The 12092-nt window shown below is 38.1% G+C and overlaps 1 protein-coding gene across 1 annotated transcript in view; it reads right to left on the reverse strand.

The window, feature by feature from the left end:
- LOC104159011 (reelin-like) overlaps window positions 1–12092 on the reverse strand; it is a gene marked incomplete at both ends in the record, with an annotated part of 81005 nt that overhangs the window by 40515 nt on the left and 28398 nt on the right. The window lies entirely within an intron of this gene.

The following is a 12092-nucleotide window of genomic DNA, read 5'->3' on the forward strand; positions in this document are numbered from 1 at the left end:
CTCCAATAACCACAGCTGCTGACTGTGCCTTTGTCACATCATCACTTCTCCCGATTTTAAAGTGCTTTGATTGATGATGAAATTTCCTGTGATCTGTTGCTGAAGGTAAACACAAAATAATGCATGCTTTATGAGTCAGAAATAAAGTAGAAATGATAAATCACAGCAGTGCCGTGTAATCTCTGCAAATTTCCCGGGGGAAGCCAAGTAAATTACTTAACACCCCCCACTGCAGGAAAAAAACCCCACTATATAATGTTTAAACAAAACCTTCGTATTAGAGAATAATCCACATAGCAGAATTCATTGGGAAAAGAGTAAAAGACTGTTTTTCATACTAGTCCAGAACTAAAAATACAGTAAGTGGTAGGAAAATGTATACAGAATTTCTTGAGCCAAGAGCAAAAGTGCTTTAGGAATTTAAAAGAACAAAGACGTTACAAAATTAGTTTTTTAAGGATGCCTGAAGACAATTAAATTAAGAAATCATCCAATATACTCACTAGAGCCTATAATTAATAATAAACATTTGAAGCTGATCTGGGAATCTCTGAACACTTTACAAAAATGAACTAATTAAGCCTTATGGCACCCCTGCAAGGTAGGGTAATGTATTTACTTTTGATTTATAAAAGGGTGCCTTCTGGGTGTTGTCACAAAAGATGAGCTTAACAATTAATAAAGGGGACAGTCAAAATAACAAAACCTGGGATTGAAAAAGTCAACCTAGAAAATGTGATAAGCAACCCGAGTAGTAATTAAATACACTAAAAATATGATTTTTCCTTGGACACCAGATAATTCATCCTTCTCAGAAAATTCAACACCCAGTGAAACAGACAGCTCCTAACCTGTGCTCGTAAGATCAAAATTTCTACTTCATAAGCATGTTGAAATGTGAGATTGAAAGCAGCAGACATCAGCTACCTTCTGTATTTAAGAGAAGCAGCTCTCAATTAAACAGCACCTCTGATGGCATCAGGATACTACTCAGTACCACAGCTTTTGCTCACACTAAGAGTATGTATTATGTGTGCTATGAGCAGTATATTATGTTCATGTGTGCTTCAGATATGTTCAGTCACACCGAAAGTTGTGTATACTTACTTAGTTGTTTATACTTACTTTTATATACGCATAAATATATATACATACAGCCAGATGCGGAAACTGCTGACCATAAAATACTGTCATTTTCCAACTCGGGGTACTTATTTTTGTAATGAAATAAATAGCCTGATTAAAAAGGTGTTAACCACTTGTACAAGAGAACAGCTTACACGTTTTAATGGGAACATATGTCATTAAGTACACTGCTTGCAGGCCCAGCTCCCCCGAGGCGGTTCACGTTGACAGCTCTCAGCGCTACGGAACTGCTTTTCTACTCCGAGATACACATCACATACCTCTGCAGGGGGAAAAACACCCCAAAACATGGGATGAAATCCCACCTCTAATTTTGCCTGGTACATCAACTAGCATCCTGGAAACGACCCACAAAAGTTGTTTTCTTCTATCTTTTACTAACGTTAAATTGCAAATAGAGGAACAGATACTTCTGAGCCACGACAGCTGCGTGTGGTACGTTCAGCTGGTCTGACACGTATTCTTGCTGTAACGAGGCACAGAATAATTAATATTGCAAAGGCAGCAGGACTTTGAATTACCAACCATGTACCCAAAATGACTACTAAGCAACTGTCTGGTTATATTTTACTGACAAGGCATTTTATTTCTATGATATTAAAACCAAATGATGTCAGGAAAAGCCTTTGCGTTTCATATTTGCCCATCTGCTGAGATGGTCTACTTTACTGAGTGACATCTGCTGCTGGTTCCTACTTATGTGGCATTTAGGAGTTCCAACTCTTAATCACACTCGTTCATTTTATTTCAGCGAAATTCAGTTAAAAAATCAGGGAACTTCAGCCAGTTTAACCACTTTGGTTGGCCAGAGGCTGTGAGGCAAAGCAGCAACATACTCAGTTTTCTGTTAGACAGAAATTAAAGGAACATAAACAGTAAAAATAACCAGCAATATCGACTTTATAACATGTGCCATTTCAGTTAGTGTTACAATCAACTTTTGGTACAGCTCTTTAAACAAAGCCAAGTCCAAATATGCTGCTGAAAAGCGGGACAAGGCCATATTTGCTGCCCATACTGCAAAGACGATAGGAAATGAGTGTACCCTGTCAGCACAATCAATATGAAAAATGCTGTCTGTTAAATCTCAACACCCTCAAACTATGCAATGAAGATCAAAGTTATTACTTAAAAGAAATGTGGCCACTGAGACAGGGCTTTACAAGGTAGACATTTCACTTGTGTTATTGGAAAGGGAGCAATGGAGACAGAATGAAGAGAGAGGAAGCAAGTGCTGGGGTTTGTTATTTTAATAAGCAGAATAGGTTGTATTAAGATTAAAGTTAGTTTGGGAAAGTCATCAAGGTCACTGTAAGTAGCAGTTACTGGCTGCGACGACAAATATGTTTTTATGTTCTTGACTCAGAATCGCAAGATAGCAAGATCATTTATCATTTCAGTATCTAATTCTGTAAAACTCGAACTGACAATAAAAAAACCCCCCAAACTCATCCATTTGAAAAAGTGATCAATGTTCAGGCATTATTCGTTGCCATTTGAATCATCTTTTTTAAATATACAAGAAGCACATGCATCTGGTGCTTGCATCTTTTACAAAACCAGTATTCTTCTTAGCTTACATTAAGAGTTTCTTCCCAAGGGAGGAAGGTGAACATACAGCTGCACTCTAGAACAGGGTTTACTGAGATGGTATTGAAAGCCACTGGCTTTCAATATAATTTTCAGTATTACTTTCAATATTATTGTTACTTAATACTATTACTCCATATTACTATTACTTCAGTAATCCTAAACTAGGATTATTTAAATCATTTTGTAGAAACCTGCGGTTTGGATGTTTGCCTCTACCTTGACCAGCAAAGCTATATTTTGACTTTGTAAACAAACAGATTATCAAAATTCAAGTAGTAACATAGCAGGAGCCGAGGGCACATTCAGCCGGGGACGGGCAGTGTCCTTCACACTGCTTCCAGAGACGGCAATAAACCGTTTGTCAGCCCCGAGCAGAGCAGCAGGGGCAGGATGTCACGCTGTAAATCTTCATACCCTCCCGTCCTCCAAAGAAAAAGTTGTACAAGATGACATAAAACCTTTCGAATGAGATTCAAATAGGCTTCTTTTAAATCAAGAATGCCCAGGTTTTGAATTAGCCATGAAAATGGGTAATAAAACATGCACAATGATTACCATAAAGAAGTCTACTTTCTTAAGTTACTGCTTTAGAGAAAAATGCTCTTTTTTTCTTGAGCCAAGTATGTCACAGCAAACCTGATGCCTTGGTGAGGTTTTTGCTAGCTAAATCTGACTAACACTTGGGATTATACTTGCAATATATTTATTTGGGGAGTGGGGGGAACCAAACCACCCCGCAACCAAAAATAGCCTAATTTTTTATCTACATATATGTAGGTGAGCTTGTCCTTGGATTTCAGGAACAAAGTATTTTTCTCCTTTGGATTTATTTTACTCCTTTTGATAGGCTTCTAGCTGAAGTTCACAGACCTCTAAAACTTTGGGAAAAAAAGCTAAAGTAAAGACAACCTTCACAGATTTAATTTTAAATGACACATTTGAAGATCAGACAGCAATTTTGTCTGTTACAAAAACAATGAACAGCTTCTGTTATAAAACCCAACCATTTTCACATACTGACTATTCTGATACACTAATTTATTTGGCTTGTGCTTCACGTGCTTGGATTTTGCCCTACGGCATATTTTAATAAAATTTGCTCGAAGTTGAATCCAGACACCGATGCTAATAGGGGAGGGTTTTGACTGGCAGAGCATGGGAACCCTAAACAGCTCCTGACTGCTGTTCTGTTAATTCTACCTAAACCAAATAGGAAAGAACAGAAAAGGGAAACAAAAGTATGCTTCTCAACTGCTTTGCTGCTTGTTTCAGAGGATTAGTAACCCATAGCCAGGACCTGACTAGCCCTGACCACCTGCAACATGTCCAACTGAGAAGGTCATGACTTTTTTGCCTTTTTTTTGTAAGCCTTGTTAAGCTGATTTTAGTTTCCTTCAATGCCATCTAAAGTACTAGTGAATAGTTTACATACCTTATTTTTTAAAATATCATGTAGGTAGAAGTACTAAGAACACAGTATTTCAGGAGAGATATTATGAGGGCACTTCATATCAGATATTTGCATTCAGGTATTCAGTTATTTGTAACCAGGCTGACAGTGGCAGGCAAAATTAATTCTCACTATGGCTTTGCCTCCAACTGTGTCAGATTTACAGAAACCTGAGTTGTATGGCTGTTGGTCTCTAAGATTCTTAACAACATTGATTAGAAGCTGGTGTTTTGCTGAGATAAAACTGGGTGCCATCTGCAAGGGAAGCAATATTTTGCTCCTTATAGACTGTGACGTTCTCTGCCTTTTGACAACCTCTTGATAGCCTCTGTGAGTGCTTCCGTGGATAAGCAGATGAGATATCTAATGCTGGCTTTAAGGAGAATGAGTCTAACGTGGAACTATACAAGGAAAATTGACACAAAAAATTGTAGAAGGGTTTGAGCTGTGCCATGACTGCGGTCTGAAAAACAAAAGGGAGCTAAAAAGAATTGCTTTTATCTAATGCTAGAATATTGCTTGATTCATTTTGTTAATGTGATGAATAATGATTAGTGTTTGCTAAGGATTATGATTTGCTGATATCGCTTGAATTAAGCCAAACTGGATAGTATAAATTACTAGTGGTTAAATTTGGCTGGCTTGCTAATAGTTTTTTCCAAATTAATGAACCATACAGTTTAGTATAATGAACGCTCCATAGATTCTAATCTTTTTTAGGTGTATGTTTGTACTGGCTTCTGATCAAGAACCAGATGATTTTAGCCATGTTAAAAGATGGAATATTTTGTGCTGGATATGCCAGAAGCACTGGTACAAAAATGTACAACTCACTGTTCATCCCATTCTGCCTCTGAAAACTTCCTCAAGAGCAGGTTGCAAGAGCATTTTAATTTTTCTTTGAAGCCACAACTTTGAATTTAGTTACAAATGTGATTTTTAACTATGACACATTTCAGATTTTTACGCTATTTTTTTAAAAGTGTGTCTTTGTTTATAGAACAGGTTCAGAGTACAAATAAATATTTGAAGTGTAAAAAATCTTCAATTTAAAAACTGTAAGAACTGTACTCTATTTTGCAATTGTAGTCTACCTTTTCATGGAAAAAATTAAGTATTTTTATTGCTGGCTGCTTTTTTCTCCCTTGTGAGGATTGTGACTATTTGCACCCCTCTATGTGTTCTGATAAACAATCTGAAATAAATGCCTGACGCTAGAAAACAAAAATGTCAGTGGTGTTTGCCTTTGGTAAAAATCAGATCTACTCTAGCATTAGTGAGAATCATGAATTTTGAAATGCAAAGTCTCAATTATTTATTTTCTGCAGGTTTCAGAGAGCAGCTAACTTTTGTTCCACTGGCAACTTTAGGCTGTTGCTCCATTTTGGAAATGCTGGGTAGTTACATCTAAATAAAAATGAAGAATTGACAAGCATGCTAAAAGCCTCTACTGTAAAACTGTAAAAGATGAGAAGAATAACTAGTAAATACATTTGATAAAAATTAATCAGAAGGACTTCAGAAATTAAATCATAAAAAAATAATTGAAGGTCAAAGCCCTCTGTCCTTGCCCAGAGGGAGGTCCTGGTTGGAACGTGGGGGGAGCACTGGAGCAGGTGACTTCTCACTGTCCCATCCCACCCACCTCCTTCCAGGATTCCCAATAACAGTGAACGTCCTTTTTATGAATTAATGCAGCTGATTTCTTTTAGATGAGAAGTAAAGTCTGAGGAAATACTTATCTCGCTCAACTTCCTCTTACTCTATTTATGTTCAGAGATACGATGTACTTCCTGCACTCACACAAATTTGTTCTCTTCTAATGAACAAGATCAGATCACAATTCATATTGCTTTTTATGCTGAGAACTTTAAGGAGAGAAAAATAAGCCAGGCAGAAAGCTGTATTTCCCTTATGCCAATTACCAATTTGTTCTGATGTAAAGATGCTCAGATATTCATACCGTCTCTTTCTGAGATGCAGCCAGCAGGTACATACTTGGGTAATATGTCTGTTGCCAAATAAATAATTACATGATGCTTCTAAATTTGACCACGTTCTTAAGCACACTAACATCGTATAGAGCATCTTTCTGAAGGCAAGGTGAGCGAACTTGTTAAGGCATGGATGTAATGAACGCCCAGGAATTACAGCTACTGAAACAATAACATCAGTAACACCCCAGAAATACTCTTACATTGGTTCTTGAATGTCTATACCAAGTAGTAAGCCCTGTGCTCAGTAGACATTTTCTGCTGGTATACTTGCATTGTATGCTTCAACATTACTGCCATTAAATGCTTAAAGTCAGATTATGTGGAGATTCTCAAGTGAGAGAGCGATCTTTCAATGAAACTGGGCGAAATTTAAGTTATACCATCTTAAATTTAAAGTAATTCAGTCATACAGTAATATGTATCAGTAAGTAGAAAGAGACATTTAATGGCTTTAAACTAGAAGAGGGAAGATTTAGATTATGTATCAGGAATGAATTCTTCACGGTGAGGGTGGTGAGGCACTGGCACAGGTTGCCCAGAGAAGCTGTGGATGCCCCATCCCTGGCAGTGTTCAAGGCCAGGCTGGATGGGGCTTTGAGCAACCTGGTCTGGTGGAAGGTGTCCCTGCCCATGGCAGGGGGGTTGGAACCAGATAGGCTTTAAGGTCCCTTCCAACCCAACCCGTTCTATGATTCTATGGCATTTTGTTTAACTCTGTTTATCAGCCTGGGTCAGCTGTGAAGGTCAATAATCAAGAAAATGAGCACCATAAGGTGCTCATAAGGATATTAAAATACTGCAGGAAGGTAAATGATGTTTTATTTAGATCCCTACAGCCAGTCCACTCTAGAGAGGCAGCAGAAAGCACACATTGGTCCAAAGAAATGCTTTGTAACAGGAGGTATCTTGAATATAAAGATTTGAATGTCCTTTCCTTGCTTGCTTTAGCAGAATTCCTGGCACCAAGAAAATCTGGGAAATATTTTTTCTCAAGCCAAGTCCCAAGCTAAGGTGTCTGTCTTTTCTGAAACCCTGTAAAACTGATTGCCTGCCTCTAACTTTATATGTGGGTAAATAATAATTGGTTTGGCAAAAGCTTTTTTTCTGCAATTCCTGATGGGCTTTTCTATTTTTTTCTGTATTTGCTTTGATGGCAACCCTCTCCCTCCCCCACTGGAGAGAGACCCAGGAGCGTTTTGCTGAGCTGGGGGCTTCTCTGTTTCCCCCCACCCTGGGAACTACAGATGCTTTGTTGTTTGAGTTAATTCAAAAATGGACAATTTTAATCATACAAAAGTGTTATCCCCATACAATGACATGAGCAGGATTAAGATGAAAGTCAGTCTGTAATCCAGCATTTATTATTTGCAGTAACTAATTCTGTAATGGCCCGCATTCGACCACGAGGCGGTGGCTCGGCCACCTGCCCTGGCTCTGAATCCTGAGGCTCTCTTTATCTTTTCTGCTTTTCTCAGTATAGTAAATCCTTAATGCTCACATTTTAATTCCTAACAGTGACAGAGAAACCCTGGTACAGGAGTAATAAAGACAGTATTTCATTGTAACCTTGGGCTCGCCAAAACACCACAAATCATTTTGCCCCGAGGCCATTAAAATGTCTCTCAAATATGGCATTAACTTTAAACCCTGGTTTCAATCTAGGCATTACCTAGGCAGCCCCTCTTGTATAACTCAGCAAAATCAATAGACACCACCTAACATTTCCACATGCTATGTGAAGTGTGCTAGATGATGTTACTTACCTGTCTTATTCTTTCACATTAGATGTAATTTATAACCTATGCATCTACACAAAGGAATTCTCCGCTGGGAAGGTGAAACAGTAGGTTTCATGTCAGGCAATATCAAATGGCAATTTGGGTGGCAAGTCAAAAACCTTAATATTGTTTTATCAGGGGGAAAATGGGAAATGAAGCAAGCAGAAGAAATGCAGAACAGTGAATTACACCAATTTTGGCATTGAGTTATTTCAAATTTTCAAGATTTTCCCAAATGTAAAGGAAAGAAATTAGGACAAAATAACCTGGGGGTTCAGATACACCCAGTGCTCTGTTCTTGTTGCTTAGAGGGGACTGGATCTGAATGTAGCAACAATCAAGCTTCATTTCATAATCATAACTTCTTGTGGACTTTAATGCTTTAAATTACCTATTTTAAAAGCTGGGTTTATGCACTATTTAAGCTCAATTCAGACAGTGTTCTAACACAAATTTATTAGCCAGTTTCCTGGCAATGAAATCCTGTAGAACCTCATGCCAGCCCAGAAGTGCTCCACATTTGGCTAATACAGGATAGTCTACCTGTCCTGTGGCCACCAGGCCAGCAAAACTGGCCAGCCTCTTCCCTGTTAGTACCGCTACCAGAACAACCATACGGACGTGCCATGCCCGCACCACAAACCGGGTGCTTCCTGGAAGGCATCAGAGCAGGAGAGATTTGGGTGCCTGAAGGAAATCATCCGTGCAGGTGACTGAAGTGCAGGAGGTGGCTCAACATGCCCAAAACATTTGGCACCACAGTTTCTACCATAAGCGCTTTTGTGTTCAGCTAACAAGATAGTGAGGGATTTAAAAGGTCACATACTCTTCCATGCTGAATTCAGAAGGTGCTTATTTTTCTCTTTGGTATTTCTCTAGAGACAAGTGAATGAATTTTCATAGCAATTCTGAAGGAAATTGCTCATCTCTGTCCCGTTCTGCTGAGGGCAAGCCCAGTGGTACTGCATGAAATGTCTATTACAGCATTTGTCAGTCATCTGATAGCTTGTGCTAATGTAAAACTGACTAAGCAAAACAGGAAATTAGGAGAAAATGATCATAAATGGTTCCTCTCAGCCAAAGCTATGGCCTTTTTAACAAAACATGTTTGGATGTGTGAATTTCTAGCAAGTGGTCTGAATCCAGGCAGAGGACAAATAGACGACATAAAAGCAGTACCGTCGATATAACAGCTGCCACCAGAACTGAATTAAAACATGGTAAAAATATAAATGATAAGTGTCTTCAGACTATTACATGGGGCCAAATGCAGTCATCATTGCTCATGTGGCTGAGCCAAAATGGATTTGGGATGTTTCTGGCACGAAAGAGAAGGAATTGCCATCCCATGCAGATACTTTGCAGAGGCCTCCAGATGCTGCTCTAGAGGACAGCCCAGAGAAACTATTTCCTCCACAATAATACATGGGGGTCAGTGAATCTCTGTGCAATTTATGTAATTAGATAATTTTTGTAAGATTATTTTTTGTCCATCACAGTCTTTTATTTGTTGAGGTTAATAGGGAAGTAAGCATATTTTCTGAGCACAGAAGCTTGGCAGGTAAGGACGAATCCAAAGGGTACATTCAACTATTCTGATTAATAATAGTAGCAATAGTAATAATAACAATAATCTGTAGTATGAAAATGCATCAGGGCAAAAAATAAGTATTTCCATTATCTATGCAATGAATTACATTTTATAATTTAATTCTGCAAGACTCATGCTGATAACAAAATCAAACTGTCACTACAAAAATGAAGGAAAAAAAGTAAGTCTGAAAAAAATTACATTTTTTTTTGCTACTAGTGATAAACCCTATCTGCGCTTTGTCTTCAACAAACATCACTGAGACATTTGGCCCAGGGATTTGCTGAGTAAAACAGCTCTCATGTAGACCCTAGTGACCTTGGCAGTTCAGGAAGAGTAACCAAGGCTGCTGGGTTAATGATTCACTAACCTGGTGTCTTAGGGTGAGGCAAGCCATGACATGAAAACCCTTTTGGAACCATTATGTCAAAGATTTGCAGCCAAATCAATGACCCTTACTCACATACTAATCAAAAACAATCAAAAGCATGTTTTAAACAGTTTTCTCCATTATATTTACAGAGGACTGTGAAATCAGCCAGCACTAAAAATAGACTAGAAGTAAACTAAGCCACATGGAAGTTCTTGGTATGTGCATTGCACATGCATCTCACTTCTTAAAAAAAATGACAGTATAAATATAAAGTCATCACAGGTGATACAACTACTCTTCAGTTAAGTACAGTGGATGGTCTGAAGGATTTAAAAAGCTCAATAAATTTGAAGTGAACATGGATGATTTGTCAACCAGATAATAAAAGTTGCAAGAGTGCAAAGTGTGTTGAACAAGATTATTATTAGTTTTGTTACTGGTTTTAGTGATTACAGGATAAGATTGCCAATAAACTATTTGTGCATGTAAAAGGAGAAAGTTTAGCATTCTATTTCCTTTTGGGGAAGACATAAAATAGGGTCAAAGGGGGTACCACTGAAAGAAGATCACCTGAGTGATGTATCTGCACCTGGAATTAGTGGGGTTCTGTCCTCACCAAAAAGTCCTGAATAGCTGAACACCAATAGTATTTCTTCAGTAATATTTTAACTGTATTAAAAATAATAGATAAACACATTTATCCTTGCTATAGGGTTCCATTAGAAAGATATTTAGGGAGATTGATAAGCTGCAGGTATATTACTTGTGATTGTAATAAATTCATTATCCATATAGAACCCTGTAGGTTTTATTCTTGTCAATTATTGTAATCATCAATAAACTTGGTCATCTGGTGGATGTTTAGACAAAATAAGCTGGAGCAATGGAAGGTGCAATAGCAACAGATGACAGAGAAGTGACTGGTTGATGTGAAAGAAGCTACCCCAGAAGCAGCAGGAGAAAGGGGCCATTCTTACTCTACGGGCAAGGTCAAAATGCTTCTGGTTCCAGACCAATGTGCAGATCATGACATGACTGACCCATCTTTGGCTAATACCTACTGGGATTTTCCTGAGAGGAAGAACAGAGTCCATCTGGCAAAATCACAAAGCACTCTCCCAGATTAAAGTCTACTACTAAAATCTCACACTGAAAACTGTTTTTAATAAAGATTGATGCGCTAGGTGCATGTTTTGCTTCATGTCAAGTCTTTTCTCTAGCAATAGCAGAGACTAAGCATATGATCCATATAGCAAAAATACCTAAGGAATTTCAGTGTCAAGACTGTTTGTTGCCCAGGCAGTGAAGATCACTTTTGCTCGTGCATGCTGCATCTTCAAGTCTTTCATGTTAACAGTGGATAATGCTCTCAGAGAGTGTCACCTTCTTTGCCAGTTCAGCAGTACCCTCAGTGCCCACCAGAACTTTAGGGACAGGGTTTTATTATTTTATTTATTGCAGGCAGAGTTTTTCTGCATCGTATTGAGTTTCTTGTAAGATGTTTCATTTGTCACAGTGAATGCACACTCCAACTTTTTCAAGTATGCTATGGTCTTGCCACTTTAAATCTGAAATATAAAAACTGTGTCAAGTCCTGAACAACATTTAGCTGTCACAGATTTTCTATACATCCTTTTCTGGATGCCAGGAATTCTGACGTGATCACCACTAAGCTAACAGAAAGGCGTTTCAGAAGAGTGCAATAAGCATAAAACAAAAGAAAGATTAACTTTTCCTGATATGGCATGGGCATAGGCACTGATGGATTTCAAGCTTTACCTCACATTTCTGGATTTCTAGATACAATTTTACATACTTTTAAAATTTCCTTTTTAGATTGTCTGTCTCTTAAGTTTGCTGCAGTCCTTTGTAGGATAATTAAATGATGCTTATATAAAGGTAGTAATTTCATCACAAGATCCCAATGAACAAGAAAGCAAATTATTCCTGTCAAAATACGCTGTTACTGTGTATCAGACAGCAGTGCACAGAATTGATAACAGTGAGCTGCTGAGAGGTGTTATTCTTAGGGTTTCATGCAAATTATTTTTTCGCTTTAGAACCATATTACTTGACATCTTCTGCATTTCATTTCCAAATCCTCTTCTGCATTAAACCAAAGCCAATGCCACACATGTGAAATGACGTAACCCAGCCAAAATCA

Source organism: Cariama cristata, unplaced genomic scaffold (assembly GCF_000690535.1).
Source record: "Cariama cristata isolate BGI_N322 unplaced genomic scaffold, ASM69053v1 scaffold4383, whole genome shotgun sequence".
Taxonomy (NCBI): Eukaryota; Metazoa; Chordata; class Aves; order Cariamiformes; family Cariamidae; genus Cariama; species Cariama cristata.